The 13,480-nt window shown below is 39.4% G+C and overlaps 1 protein-coding gene across 3 annotated transcripts in view; it reads left to right on the top strand.

Annotated features, from left to right (window-relative positions):
* The window catches only part of SGCD (sarcoglycan delta), a 434,648-nt gene that overhangs the window by 215,609 nt on the left and 205,559 nt on the right, over window positions 1–13,480 (top strand). The gene's annotated exons all lie outside the window — the stretch shown is intronic.

Here is a 13,480-nt window from a genome sequence, read left to right as displayed (position 1 = left end):
TAGATATAATAGCTTGGCTGGTTTCATCTAAACCAGTGCTTTTCGACCTCAGCTCTTTGGACATTTTGGGCTGAAAGGTTCTTTATTGTGGGAGCGGTCCTGTGCACTGTAGGATCACTGGTTTCTTCTCAGTATGTGCCAGTAGTACTCCTCATATATACTAGTCATGTCAGTTAAAATAAAGTCTGCCAGATATCCCTCCCTCATTTGTAACCACTGATCTAGATAAAGAAAGGTTTTAAGGAATCTGTTTGTTCATCTAACAAGTGCTTGCTAAGTGCTGCTCAGTTTTCAGCATCATGTGACTTTAGGTCCCTTTCCTGGTAGTAAGGCAGGACCCTCTAAGTATAATACTAGTCTGGAGACCTCAGGCAATATGGTGCTATTATGGAGGGCATGTGCTCTGAGCTTGACTGTTGTGGGTCTAATCCACTTTGGTCATCTTTACCTTGGGCAAGTCACTAATTCTCATTAAGCCACAGCATCTGCTCTGCAAAATAGAGGTAGTAATAATGCCGGACACATGATTTTGTTGTGAGGATTTCATGGGAAAATAAATGTAAGGGGCTGGGCTAAGTGCCAGACACAAAGTGCTCAGGGGATCCTTATGATGATGATATCTTCACCTCTTCATCCAAAGGGACTGAGAAATAGCCTTTGATCCTCCAAGACTGCAGTTTCAGAAACCACATTTATGGCTCTCCTTTTAGGATAAAGGTTAAATAAGTGGCCAGTGAAGAGATTATTCTCCTGTGATTGTAGGGAAATTTTTTCATAAGCTCTGGTAGACCCAATGGAATTAGTCCAAAGAGTGGACTGGCTCAGCTTCTGCTGCAGTTTTGTGATTAAAGGATTTAGGAGATTAACAGCATCTCTTCAGGAAGTAGCTCAGAGGGCTCAGTTGGGTGTATTCCAGTGAAGAGGCATTTTCTGAATTCAATCTCTTCTCTGAAAAGTGAGATGTGTTTATCCACAGAAGTGAGGAAGAGGACCACAATTTCAAGCTAACAAGGAGTTGGATACCCAGTGTGAGCAATATCCCTTAGTCTAGGTGATATTAATAAGAATATCAAAGATAGGCAGAAAACGAGTTGCATCATTATTCTTCCTTTCCCTAGTTGGGAAAATTTCGAATATCATGTGATAAAGAGCTAGCTAATACTTCTAATACTCAGTTCTTCTAATACTTCTAATACTCAGTTCTGTGAGTAATTTCCTGTGGGAACTTTGGTGGATCATTCAGCCTACCTGGTAATAAGGTTACCTCTCAATTGAATAAGAGGATTATTTGAGAACTGCCAGATTGTGAAATTTGAAAACCACCGAGTCAGAAAATCTGAAATGTGTAACTTTGCCAAATTGTGTGAGAATTGCCACTCAGCCATAAGCTCCAAATCCTAGCCCACTCCACTAAATTTGAAATAAATACAGTGTTAATGTGTTGGCAGCAGCAAACAGACTAGTGGAACAAAAGTAGAAGTCAGGGTGGTATTACCTTTGGCCAAGAAGTTTGAAAGAAGGTAGGTTTTTTTTAGAAGGCCAATTAAAAAAAAAAAAAACTCACAATAGACAAGGACAATATTTTTCCCGTAAATGCGGGTATTGAGTTCTTCTGGCAAGAGGTAACAGTGATGTTGGTGATTTTGCATCATAAGCTTTAACATACACTCAAAGGTATGTACACAAATAGTAGCAATAATAGTCATTACTAGTATTATCATTGACCATGTTAACTTGCTCATATATTGTCTCCCTTTATCTTAAAAAGCACTTGCAACTGGATGTTAATAACATCATTTATCAGAAAAGCATTGTCTTAGCAAGATGAATTGACTTGCCTAAGTTTCCATAGCTAGTTTGTGGAGGAGTCCAAGCATTCTTCTGACTGGGTGACCTCTTCAAATGCTGGCTAAGCCTCTGAGTTGGATGGTTTGTTTCCTTTCAGCATGTCAGTTTCTTTGACTGTTCAGTGAAGAGGTTGGACCAGACAGTTCTTCAAATCCCTTCTTACTTTAATGTCTCTTTATTCTTCTAGGTAGTGAGTTTTTTGGTTTATGTGTTTGTCCCATGAAATTAGAAACCTTGTAATAAGACTTCTATGTGTTTTCACTTAATGTGGAGGGACAGTAGTTATACCACCCCACAACCAAATTTGTCAAAAAGTACTTTTTTTTTCAATACGGTAAAAGGAAAGAGAAGTTTATCAAGAGTAGTGGATTGGCATGAAGTCTGGAGCCTCAGATTTCTAATCCTAGCACTGCCACTGTTTCCATGGTTGTGAACAAGACGCTAAGCCTCTTAAGGGCTCAGTTTTGTCATCTAGCACAGCAGACCCTAACGTTTTTGGCACCAGGGAGCAGTTTTGTGGAAGACATTTTTTTCATGGACGGGAGTCAGGGTTGAGGGATGAGGGGGTGGTTGGGGGACCATCAGGCACTAGACTCTCATAAGGAGCACCCAACCTAGATCCCTTGCATGCCCATTTCACAGTAGGGTTCCTGCCCCTATGAGAATCTAATGCCACTGCTGAGCTGACAGGAGGTAGAGCTCAGGCAGTAATGCTCACTCGCCTGCCACTCACCTCCTGCTGTGTGGCCTGGTTCCCTGTGCCTGTCTTTGGCCTGGGGATTGGGAATCCTTGATCTAGCAAATGGGAACCACGGGTGCCCAGCTTGTCACATGCGACTTGGAAATGGAAGTATGGATATGTCTGCGGGAAGCCCAATACTGGAGACATTGAAAGAATGTTGAGGACACAAAATAAATGGAGTAGAGAAGGATTCCACAGCAGCAAATGTGGCTTTAGCTCCAAGTTTTATGACAAATTACCCAGTGTGTCAAGTGAGTGTCAGTTTCTTCTTTTGAAAAATGACAGCATTAGGCTAGATCAGCATTTCTAAAACTATCAAGAATAAATGTCCCTCAAAATGTCTGAGGCACACACATTTGGAAAACACAGCACACTCTATCTCCCCCTTGGATATTAATATGACTGTATTCTGAGATACTCTACAATAAAGAAACACATCTACTTTTATTTAATTCATTTGCCAAATTAAGTTGACCATGGAACACTGTATTCTGGAATATGTGTTAATATCCCATGAGACACTTGGAAATTTCAGGATTAGATGGTATCATTCTCTGAAGAATTATAAAGAGAGATTATCTGTTGGATGTTAGATATACAAATGTTGGGGGTCACTTTCTTTCTTCTACTCTTCTGACTTGTTTCTCTCTGTCTCCCATGAAGTTAAATTTGCCTTCTTAGTGTGAGGACCAGCAGGTATGTAAATGTGTGCACGTTGTGTGTATTTTATTAGCAAGTATTTTGAACACCAGTGAACTACTACCATGGTAGATTATATGGACAATGGAAGAACAATAGAGAATATACTTATTTAACCTCCATTGTGTACCCAAGAAAGAAATCATAGTGCTGGATAACTTTCAGATTATTTTATCTCATTGAATTCTGTGACCCTCATGCTATAGAAGGAAAAAAAATGAGATCACAATGGGTCAAGATAATTAGAGAAAGCTTTATGGAATAAGTGAAATTTTGTGTAGACCTTGAAAATGTGTGAAATATGATCTTGTCAGGTAGGAATTACGTGGATTAGACCAGAATGGAGCTAAAATTTAAAGCACAGGAAAAGTTATATCTTGACTTGTTACAGTGAATCATGGCAGCTATCGTAAGTATTTAAGCAAAGAAATAGCATGGGATAAGTAAAAAAGTTTTGGTGGAGAGGGAGCTGAGAGGTAAAATCGGTAGGAGGTCCTTGATATAATTTCAGGAAAGGCAACTAGATATAGTAAGGCATTGTCAAGAAGTAATACATTGGATTTCAAGTAAGAAAAATTGAACTGTGTTACTATTCTATTATTGAGAATAATTTTCATCTGTATAAATATTTCATGATTAATCTATTTACTTATTTTAAAGTAGTTATATTTGTTTATGGCGCCTCTCTGCTTCAGATGCCCATTTACCCACTACAGAGGCAGTTGCCAGTGTCTTGTTCATCCTTCCAGAATAAGTTTCTCAGCCTCAGAACTATGATAATACATTTGGGGCTAGATTTATCACTTTTGTGGGGACTGTCCTGTGTATTGTGGGGTGTTTAGCAACATTCATAGCCTGTTACCACTAGATTTCCATAGCACCCCTGCCCCCTCTGTTGTGACAACCAAAAATTTCTCCTGACCTTGCCACATATCCACTGGGGGACAAAATCACCCTGGTTGAGAATAGCTATTCCAGAGATGTTTTATAAAGAGGAATTTGCTGTACCAAAAGATAGAAGCAATGATAATATGACTTTTTTTTTTTTGAGACGGAGTCTCGCTCTGTCACCCAGGCTGGATTGCAGTGGCGCGATCTCAGCTCACTGCAAGCTCTGCCTCCCGGGTTCACGCCATTCTCCTGCCTCAGCCTCCCAAGTAGCTGGGACTACAGGTGCCCGCCACGACGCCCGGCTAATTTTTTGTATTTTGGGTAGAGACAGGGTTTCACCATGTTAGCCAGGATGGTCTCAATCTCCTGACCTCATGATCCGCCCACCTCGGCCTCCCAAAGTGCTGGGATTGCAGGCGTGAGCCAATAATATGATTTTTATATAAATAAAAGATTGGGAAAACTGAAAATTGGTCTCGAGGACTGAGGCTTGTGTAACTAGAAGACAGCTAGAATCTGTATCAGTTACTGTATTTTTGGCTGCAGATATCAAATCTGTGGACTTAAACTGGCTTGAATAAGAAGGAAATATATTAGGTCACTTGACAGGTAATCTTGAGGCAAGTCAAACTCCAGGTTTCATTGATTTGGTAGCACACAGGGTCATCATGGACTCAGATTCTTTCCGGGCTTTGGGCCTGTCACCCATAGCATTGGGCTGGTTCCCTGCAGTATTATAAGATGCTATCAGCATCAGCTGTTTCTAACTGCTTCTTTATTTATGTCCAGTGGTAGACACACAGCCTGAGTCACTAAAAAGTGAGAATGCTTCTCTCCCAGAAACCACCAGGAATCCTCTTTTTAGGTATTAATGGCCCAAATGGACTTAGCAATCCACCCTACCCCAATACCTGACAATTTCACTGGCAAGATCAATATGCTCAGCTTTGTAGGATAGAAGTCGAATGTCCCCTTACCAACTTTGGAGGGAGAAGAGTTAATCGGAAAAGAATGAAATATGGTGAGTTCAGTGTGGTACCTCATGCTTTTTGAGCTGGTTGCCATTTAGATAGATTATGTTTGGATCAGTAAAAGTACCAAATTGAATACAAATTGGTTCATACAAATTGAAAACATCCAAAAGAAAAATTTGCTGAGAGACAAGAGCATATAGGATTAAAGACCATAATCTTGGAGGAAATTGGATATTGATAATTAAGTCATAGTTTAAGAGTTTTGGTCTTGATTCTAAACACAGCTAACTGAGCCACCTGCTGGGCATGTGATCTTCGCCAAGTCACTTTTCCTTTCTGTGTATTTTTTTTTTATTTGTCAAATTCAGAAGATAGGACTGTCCTTATAATAGTGATGTGGGTGGATTAAGTGAGGCAGTGTGTGCAGAGTGCTGAATCAAGTGACAGGCACTGGAGCACACTAATGCACAGTCACTGGTGATGGTAAGTGAGGCCGTTGCCTTTGAGCTAGAGGAATAATAGGAGTCCACAAAAGGAAGAGGAGAGCTCTGGAAGCACAGGGCCAGTCTCTGATCCTGCAGGAAGAGATAACTGCACAGAGCATCCTTGAGAACATTAAATAATGTTCTAAAATGCCCTGTCTCTGGGTAAACATCACAGCACTTTCAAATTTGATTCAGCCTTGAGCTCCTTAAGGTTCTGTCAACCTAGAATACTTGCCAGTTCAGACAGCGCACTGCTTAGATTATGCCTCCCCTCCCGCCACCTTATTCCCTTCCCTATATCAAAATGCAAAATTCAGTTATGCAGTCTAAAAATGAAAAATCCACCCAAATCTGGGAATTATATTCAATATTTTAGGATTATTTAACATTCTATAAACATTTAAATATGACATTACCTTGCCCAAGGTATGACATCATCTTTGATCACAGATTGGTACTGAGGGAAAACATCTGTTCCATGGGATTTTTCAGTAAAACAAGATGTAGAGTATTTCTATCAGCAAAGCAGGATGAGCTCACTTTGTCAGCCTAGATGTGAACATGGTGGAATTTTATAGCCCTGGATTGTATAAACCTGTTTAAAATATTATTCTACTGTTGAACATACTTGGCTGCAAATATCCATCTCTTCCATCAAACACACATTTGTCAAGCACCTGCTAGATGCAGGGCCTGGACTTAGCTTGGCACCAGTGCAAAGTGAGGATGGAGAACTAGAAGGAATTAATGTTCATTAGGTATGTACTCCAGTAAATGGGCTAGACTTAAAACATGCTGGGTAGAAATATGTGTTATTTAGTCTAATGCATTTCACTAGCTTGTTGCACTAGGCCACATTCATGGCATTTGCTATTAATCGTGGCGTTAGTTTTTCTTTGGTTACATGATCCTCAACATTCGACTGCTGAATGTGTATTAATAGCTTCTCAGACTCTTAGTGTTCTATGCCATTGCCTAAACTCACAGAGTCAATAAGCAGTCGAACTGAAATTCTGCTTCATGGCTGTCTAACATGGTACCCAAACCCTTTCTACTAAAGAAATCTGCTTCAACTGTGGATCAAGAAGTAGTCACTGCCATCAGGCAATTTACCATTTCATAGAAAAGTGGAAACTGAATGCAAATAACCCTTATCCACATAAAAATAATAACTGAGAGTACTGAACTATTACATATGGCTTTGCAGACGTAAACCCATCATATTTTCATGTAAACTGCCATGAGGTTTCTACCATTATTATACCAGTTTCACAAATGGAAAAACTGATGTGCAGAAAACTGACGTGAAAGCTGATACACAGAGGTAGAAAGAAGTAGATCCAGGATTTAAAACCGGGAAACTCTTTTATAGCTCCCAATCACAGTGCTACCTCTGATAACCATTTCACAAGGTTACAAGTGACACGGAGGTTACGGGAATTGTAGACAAGTTGTATTTCTTATATGAGTAAATGGTCAGGGCATTGGGGTAGGAAATGGGATTTGGTCTGATCTTTAAGGAACATTGGTTGTGCAGAAGTGGAGGAAATGGGCATTCTATGAGAGGGGCTTTCTATTCATGAGCAGAAAGGGAAGAGATGCTGCTGTCTAGATGAGCTAAGTGTTTCACAACACTTCTGCGATAAGCTGTAGGATGGTCTTGTGCCCCTGCTTACCCATTCTCACTGCAGACATTGCTGCCTGTGTGAGCCTGGGGCCTGCCGGTGCAGCCGGTAAGAGCTAACTTTATGACCATTGATTTACACTCAGATCCCTTGGTCCACAGATACATCACCAAGCACTCCAGCTTCTGAAGTCAGCGAAGGGAGGTTTATGACTCAATTTTATTCGTTTGCTTCTGCAGACAAGTGGCTTCAGTTGTGGAGGAGTTGTTTGAGATAAAACATCATTATTAGATTCCCGCTCTCTGAGCCCACTCTCTTGTCCCGTAGTTACCTTTGAGCTAAGGCTCAAACAAAGGACCTGGTTGAGAACTGTTCTTCTGTGCACAAAAGAAAGTCATTTATTAGCTACTAGAAATTTAAGAATTTGGGACATAATGCTTTTTAAAGGAGATAGTGAGGGGCATAGGAATAAGCATGCTTCATGAAGACAGCACTGGAATTGTCACTTTGTTTTTCTGCCTTTGTAGGTCATCTTGTTGGCTTTCATTTTTCAAGAGAGACATCTTATTTGGTGTACATGATTCTTTACCACCTGGCTGTCTCAGTCTTCCAGTATTCCTATATATACTCATTCCTTATACTAAACAGGATCCTCCCCCATATCTTTTCTGACCTTGTTGCCACACTCGCCCTGTCAGCGATTTAGCCCTTGCGCCTCTAATACAATCATCTCTTACCTCAAGGCCTTTGCACTTCTTGTTCTTGCTACCTGTGGTATTTTAGCTGAGGTATCCACCTGTCTCATCCTTCACTTTATCTAGATCTCTGCCAAAAGTGCCACAATTTCAGAACATCTTTTCTGTGAAAACTATGCCATTCCCAACAAATGCCATTTTATTTTTTTCCTAGGACTTATTCCCACTGAACATATTATTTGCCTTTTTAGCTTTCATCTGTCTCATCACAACCCTTCCCTACACACTCAAATACACACACTCTTTCTGCCCGAATCCTCTCCTATGATCATCCATATTCTCACTCTCACAATGTCATGATCCAGTACATTGTTCCTTGCCTCTCTCCTTGGATGTGAGTGTTCATGGGAACAGGGCAGGGTTTTGGGGGGGCAGGGGTGTGTATCTTTAATACCTAGAACAGTACTTGGCACATGGTGAAAATTCAACAGTCATTGAATGAAAGAACAAAAGAAAGAAAAAAAGGAAGTGGGGGAGGAAAGGAAAAGGGAGGGATAAAGGCAAAGGAAGAAAGAAATCATGCATGATCTTGGTTTTTTTCACATATGTTAGCTAAACCTGGTTAAGATGACTTCCAGTTCTAAGAGCTACCTCCCATGGTCTAGCGATCCTGCTGATATATTCCATGCCATCCCTGACACAGAAGTTACCATTTTCTGACATTCCCGTTCTGTGCATTCTCCCATTTTGCTTTTACTGTGACTTCTACCAGTTTTGTCCTGTTCTTCTAAGGCCTGACAAAAAGGTCATCTCCTCCAGAAAGCCTTTTCTAACCCACCTGAAAAAATGGGGTTCTTGTTTATTTTCCTATTCACTTGACCTGATCACTCATACCAGGGCATTTGATTTGGCTTGTTTAACCTTAAGGAAGGATGGCATCTGTTATGCACTGCCCAGGCCTTTGTCCATAGCATGGACATCTGTAAGCAGGTCTTCCCCTCTAAGGATTTGCCATTCAAATTTGGAGCATCAACAAGAACTCCCGTCCCCACTGCTCATGCCACAGACACACAGCGCATGTTTCTCTCTAGCACTGTATTTCCTTCTTTATTTCCCCTGTTAACATCAAGGTGAGAGCCTATAAGGCGAATGTGTAAGTGGGTTTCTTCTTGGTGACCAATTCAGGTAAATCAGTCCTGTTTGCCTGTAGTGCTGTGTTGAGAAGATGTGAAACGGAGTCTGAACACAGTGAGAAAGTGAGCAGTTACCAGTTAGCAATGCCTGACCTAGGTACAACAGTGGGGATGTGGTGATGCCATGGTTCATGTTTGCCATCCCTTCCCTGGTGGGATCTAACATTTTGTATGTTTGTTTCTAAATAAGTCACAGCAATCACGTTTATATTACTCATTTATCTTTTATTAGAGGCAAGTCCAAACAGAAGACTTTTCTTTGCCTACCACCTTGTACAAACAAGTACCAATGGATTTGGAGCCCCTGTGAATGGAGGAACATCCTACCAAGAATAAGGGTCAGCTCATTTGAAAATAAGAACATCCTCCTGCAGTCATTCTAGGATACCACATCTGTTATTTCTCCTGAGATAGCAATAATATTAATGATAATAATATCAATAAAGGTAGTATAGACTGTTATATAGTGGGCACAGCTGTCCTCTGTTTTTGTCTTCAGCCCAAATTATTTTTAGATTTGTTTTCAGTATCCCTTTTCATCCATTGCTTTAAACCCGTCCCAAATCTAACTTCATCTTTGGCTCCTTCCACCTTAAAGAGTATGGTCTTAGTCCATTTAGTGTTGCTATAAAGAAATACCTAAGGCTGGGTAATTCATGAAGAAAAAAAGGCTTCCTTGGCTCATGATTCCGATGGTTGGCAAGTTCAAGATTGAGCATCTGCATCAGGTATGAGCCTCAGGCTGCTTCCAAAAGGCAAAGGGCAGCCAGTGTGTGTGGAGATCACATGGTCAGAGATGGAGCAAGAGAGGTGGAGAGATTCCAGGCTCTTTCTAACAACCAGACCTTGTGGAAAATAGCAGAGTGAGAAGTCACTCACCCTCAAGGGAGGGCATTCATCTGTTCATGAGGGATCCAACCCCATGACCCAAACACCTCCCAATAGGCCCCACCTCCATCAGTAGGGATCACATTTCAACAGGAGGTTTAGAGGGAACAAACATTCAAACCATAGCAGGTACTAAGTTTTTCAAATGTGTTTCTTCTTTAAGATGCTATAAAATCACTTGTTCTCACACTTGGAATAAGTTTCCCTGATTTGATCTATTTGAGCCCCTGCCCAGGCCCATCCTATACCTACCCGTTAATTCTTTTTTTTAATTGAGCTATAATTCATATAACAGAAAATTCACCTTTGAGAATAATACGCTTCGGTGGTTTTTAGTATATTTACTATTTTGTACAATCATCACCACTGTCTAATTCCAGAATATTTTCATCATCCCGTAAAGAAACCCCATACCCATCAGCAGTCAGTCTCCATCCTCCCCTCCTTACAACCCCTGGCAACCCTAATCTGCTGTCTATCTCTGTGGGTCTAGTCTGGATATTTCACACAAATGGAATTACATAGTACATGACCTTCTGCATATCATTTCTTTCCCTTAGCATAAGGTCTTCAAGGTTCATTCATATTGGGGCCTGTATCTGTACTTCATTGCTTTTTATGGCTGAATTACTATTACGTTTGGGTACACCACATCATTCATCAGTCGATGGACATTTGAGTTGTTCCTGCTTTTTCACTATTATGAGCAATGCTACAATGAAGATTTGTGTACACATTTTTGTGTAAATATATGTTTTCAATTACTTTGGTTATATACAGTAGTCCCCCTTAATCCGTGGTTGTGCTTTCCATAATTTCAGTTACCCGTGGTCAGCTGAGGTCTGAAAACAAGTGAGTGCAGTGCAATAAGACATTTTGAGGCCAGGTGCAGTGGCTCATGCCTGTAATCCCAGCACTTTGGGAAGGCAAGGCAGTCAGATCACTTGAGGCCAGGAGTTTGAGACCAGCCTGGCCAACATGATGAAACCCCATGTCTACTAAAACCACAAAAATTAGCCAGGCGTGTGGTGCATGCCTGTAATCTCAGCTACTTGGGAGGCTCACACACAAGAATTGCTTGAAATCAGGAGACAAAGGTTGTAATGAGCTGAGATCACGCCACTACACTCCAGCCTGGGCAACAGAGTGAGAGTCTGTCTCAAAAAAAAAAAAAAAAAAGAGAGAATTTTGAAAGAGGGGTACCATGTTTACATAATTTTTATTATGATATTATAATCTATTTTGTCATTATTGCTGTTCATGTGTTACTATGCCTAATTTATAAATTTAGCTTTATTGTAGGTATGCAGGTATAGGAAAAACTGTTAGTGTATATGTGTGTGTGTGTGTGTGTGTGTGTTATATAAACATATGTATATATGTTTAACCAAAAAAAAAGTATGCATATGTGTATATATATGCATATAATATATATTATATATATAAACATGTGCATGTAATATATATTTTATGTATATATGTATTATATATCTAAACAATTCAGTACTATGGGTGGTTTCAAGCATCCTTTGTGGATCTTTCAATGTATCCCCTGCAGATAAGGGAGGACCACTGTACCTAGGAGTGCAATTGCTGGGTCATGTGGAAATTCTGTGTTTAATTTACTAAGGGAAGCAATCCAAGTGTTTTCCACAGTAGCTGCACCCTTTTACATTCCTTTCAACAATATGTGAGGTTTCCAGTTTTTCCATGTCCTCACCAACACTTGTTTTCTGTTTCTATTACAGCCATCACAGTAGTGTGAAATGATATCTCATTGTAGTTTTCATATGCATTTCCCTAATCACTAATGATGTTAGGCATCCTTTCATGGACTTACTGGCCATTTGTATATCTTCTTTGAAGAAATATGGATTCAGATCTTTTGTCCACTTATTAATTGGTTGTCATTTTATTGTTCAGTTGTAAGAAGTTTGTATATATTTTGGACACTAGACATTTAAGAGATACGTGGTTTGCAGAATTTATTTCCAAGAAAGGTTTTACTTTCTTGATAGTGTCTTTTGCCCTGAAATGTTTTTATTTTTGATGAAGTCCAATTTATCTACTTTTTCTTTGAATGATTGTGTTTTTGGTGTCATATCTAAGAACCTGTTGCCTAATCCAATGGCAAGCACATTTACATCTATGCTTCTTTACAAAGATTTTACAGTTTTAGTTCTTATGTTTAAATCTTCAATCCATTTTAAGTTAACTTTTGTGTATGTTGTTAGGTAGAGGGCCGTGTTTATTGTTTTACATATAGCCATTCTGTTGTCCCAGCATCATTTGTTGAAAAGGCTATTATTTCTCCCACTGAATGGTTTGGTACCCTTGTTGCAAATCGACTGACCATAGCTGTATCAATTTATTGCTGAATCCTCAATTTTATTCTATTGTCTTTATTGCTACCTTTATGTTAGTAACATACTGCCTTCATTATTGTATCTTTGTAGTTAATTTTGAAGCTAGGAAGTATAAGGCCTACAAATTTGTTCTTTTTTTTTTTTTTTCAAAGTTGTTTTGACTATTTGGGAATTTTTGCCTTTCCATTTGAATCTTTAAGATCGGCTGTCCAGGATTACATGTAATCTGTAGATCAGTGGGGAGTAGGTCCATCTTCATAATATTGTCCACCAATCTATGAACACAAGATACCTTCCCATTTATTTAGCTCTTTAATTTCTTTTAGCAGTATTTTGTAGTTTTCATTGTACAAGTCTTTTACTTTTTGTACAAGTCTTTTACTTTTTTGGTTAAACATATTTCTAAGTATTTTTTGATGCTGTCATCAGTGAAATTATTTTTCACAATGTTTTAGGGCTTAGTAATTTTCCTTCCAAAGATTCATCTTTCTGTCTAAAGAATCCCATTTCTCAACTTGGTCATGTCATATCACATGCATATTTAATTGTCTTAACAGTGACTTGAACACCTGATATCTAAGAAAATACTTTCCAATACAGATAAGAAAAAAAAAAAAAAAACAAAACAGGTATTAGAGATAGGCTCAGATTCAGTTTTTATGAACTCATTTTCCTTCCTCCAAATAAGCCAAGCCAAGTCACATCTTACTGTGTTCCCTATTAGAGCAGAGAAACCATTAGGAAGATTAAATTGCCTGTGATTATTTGTTGCCTAAAGCCTCTATATCATTTTTGTCACCCTGTGTCTTTTTTGAAGGGTCTTTTTCTAGAAATCTTTTCTGCGATTTTCCAGACTCCTGCTGTCCCAATGTCCAAATTGGGTCTGTCCTGTCCTGCTACTCTTCTATTATGTTCCAGAGTTTTCTTCCCTCCACTCTATCTTCTGTTTACGACAGATCTCTAATGCATATCTAAAAATCAGGCGATCATTTGAGTTTTGCAATGGCTTAAAATAACTAATGCTAATGCTGAGGTCCTCATGGGTTTGACTTACTTTTATTAATTTCTACAACT

This window comes from Symphalangus syndactylus, chromosome 7, assembly GCF_028878055.3.
Source record: "Symphalangus syndactylus isolate Jambi chromosome 7, NHGRI_mSymSyn1-v2.1_pri, whole genome shotgun sequence".
Lineage (NCBI taxonomy): Eukaryota > Metazoa > Chordata > Mammalia > Primates > Hylobatidae > Symphalangus > Symphalangus syndactylus.
The sequence above is the reverse complement of the archived record's forward strand: the minus strand, read 5'-3'. Positions and strand labels throughout refer to the sequence as shown.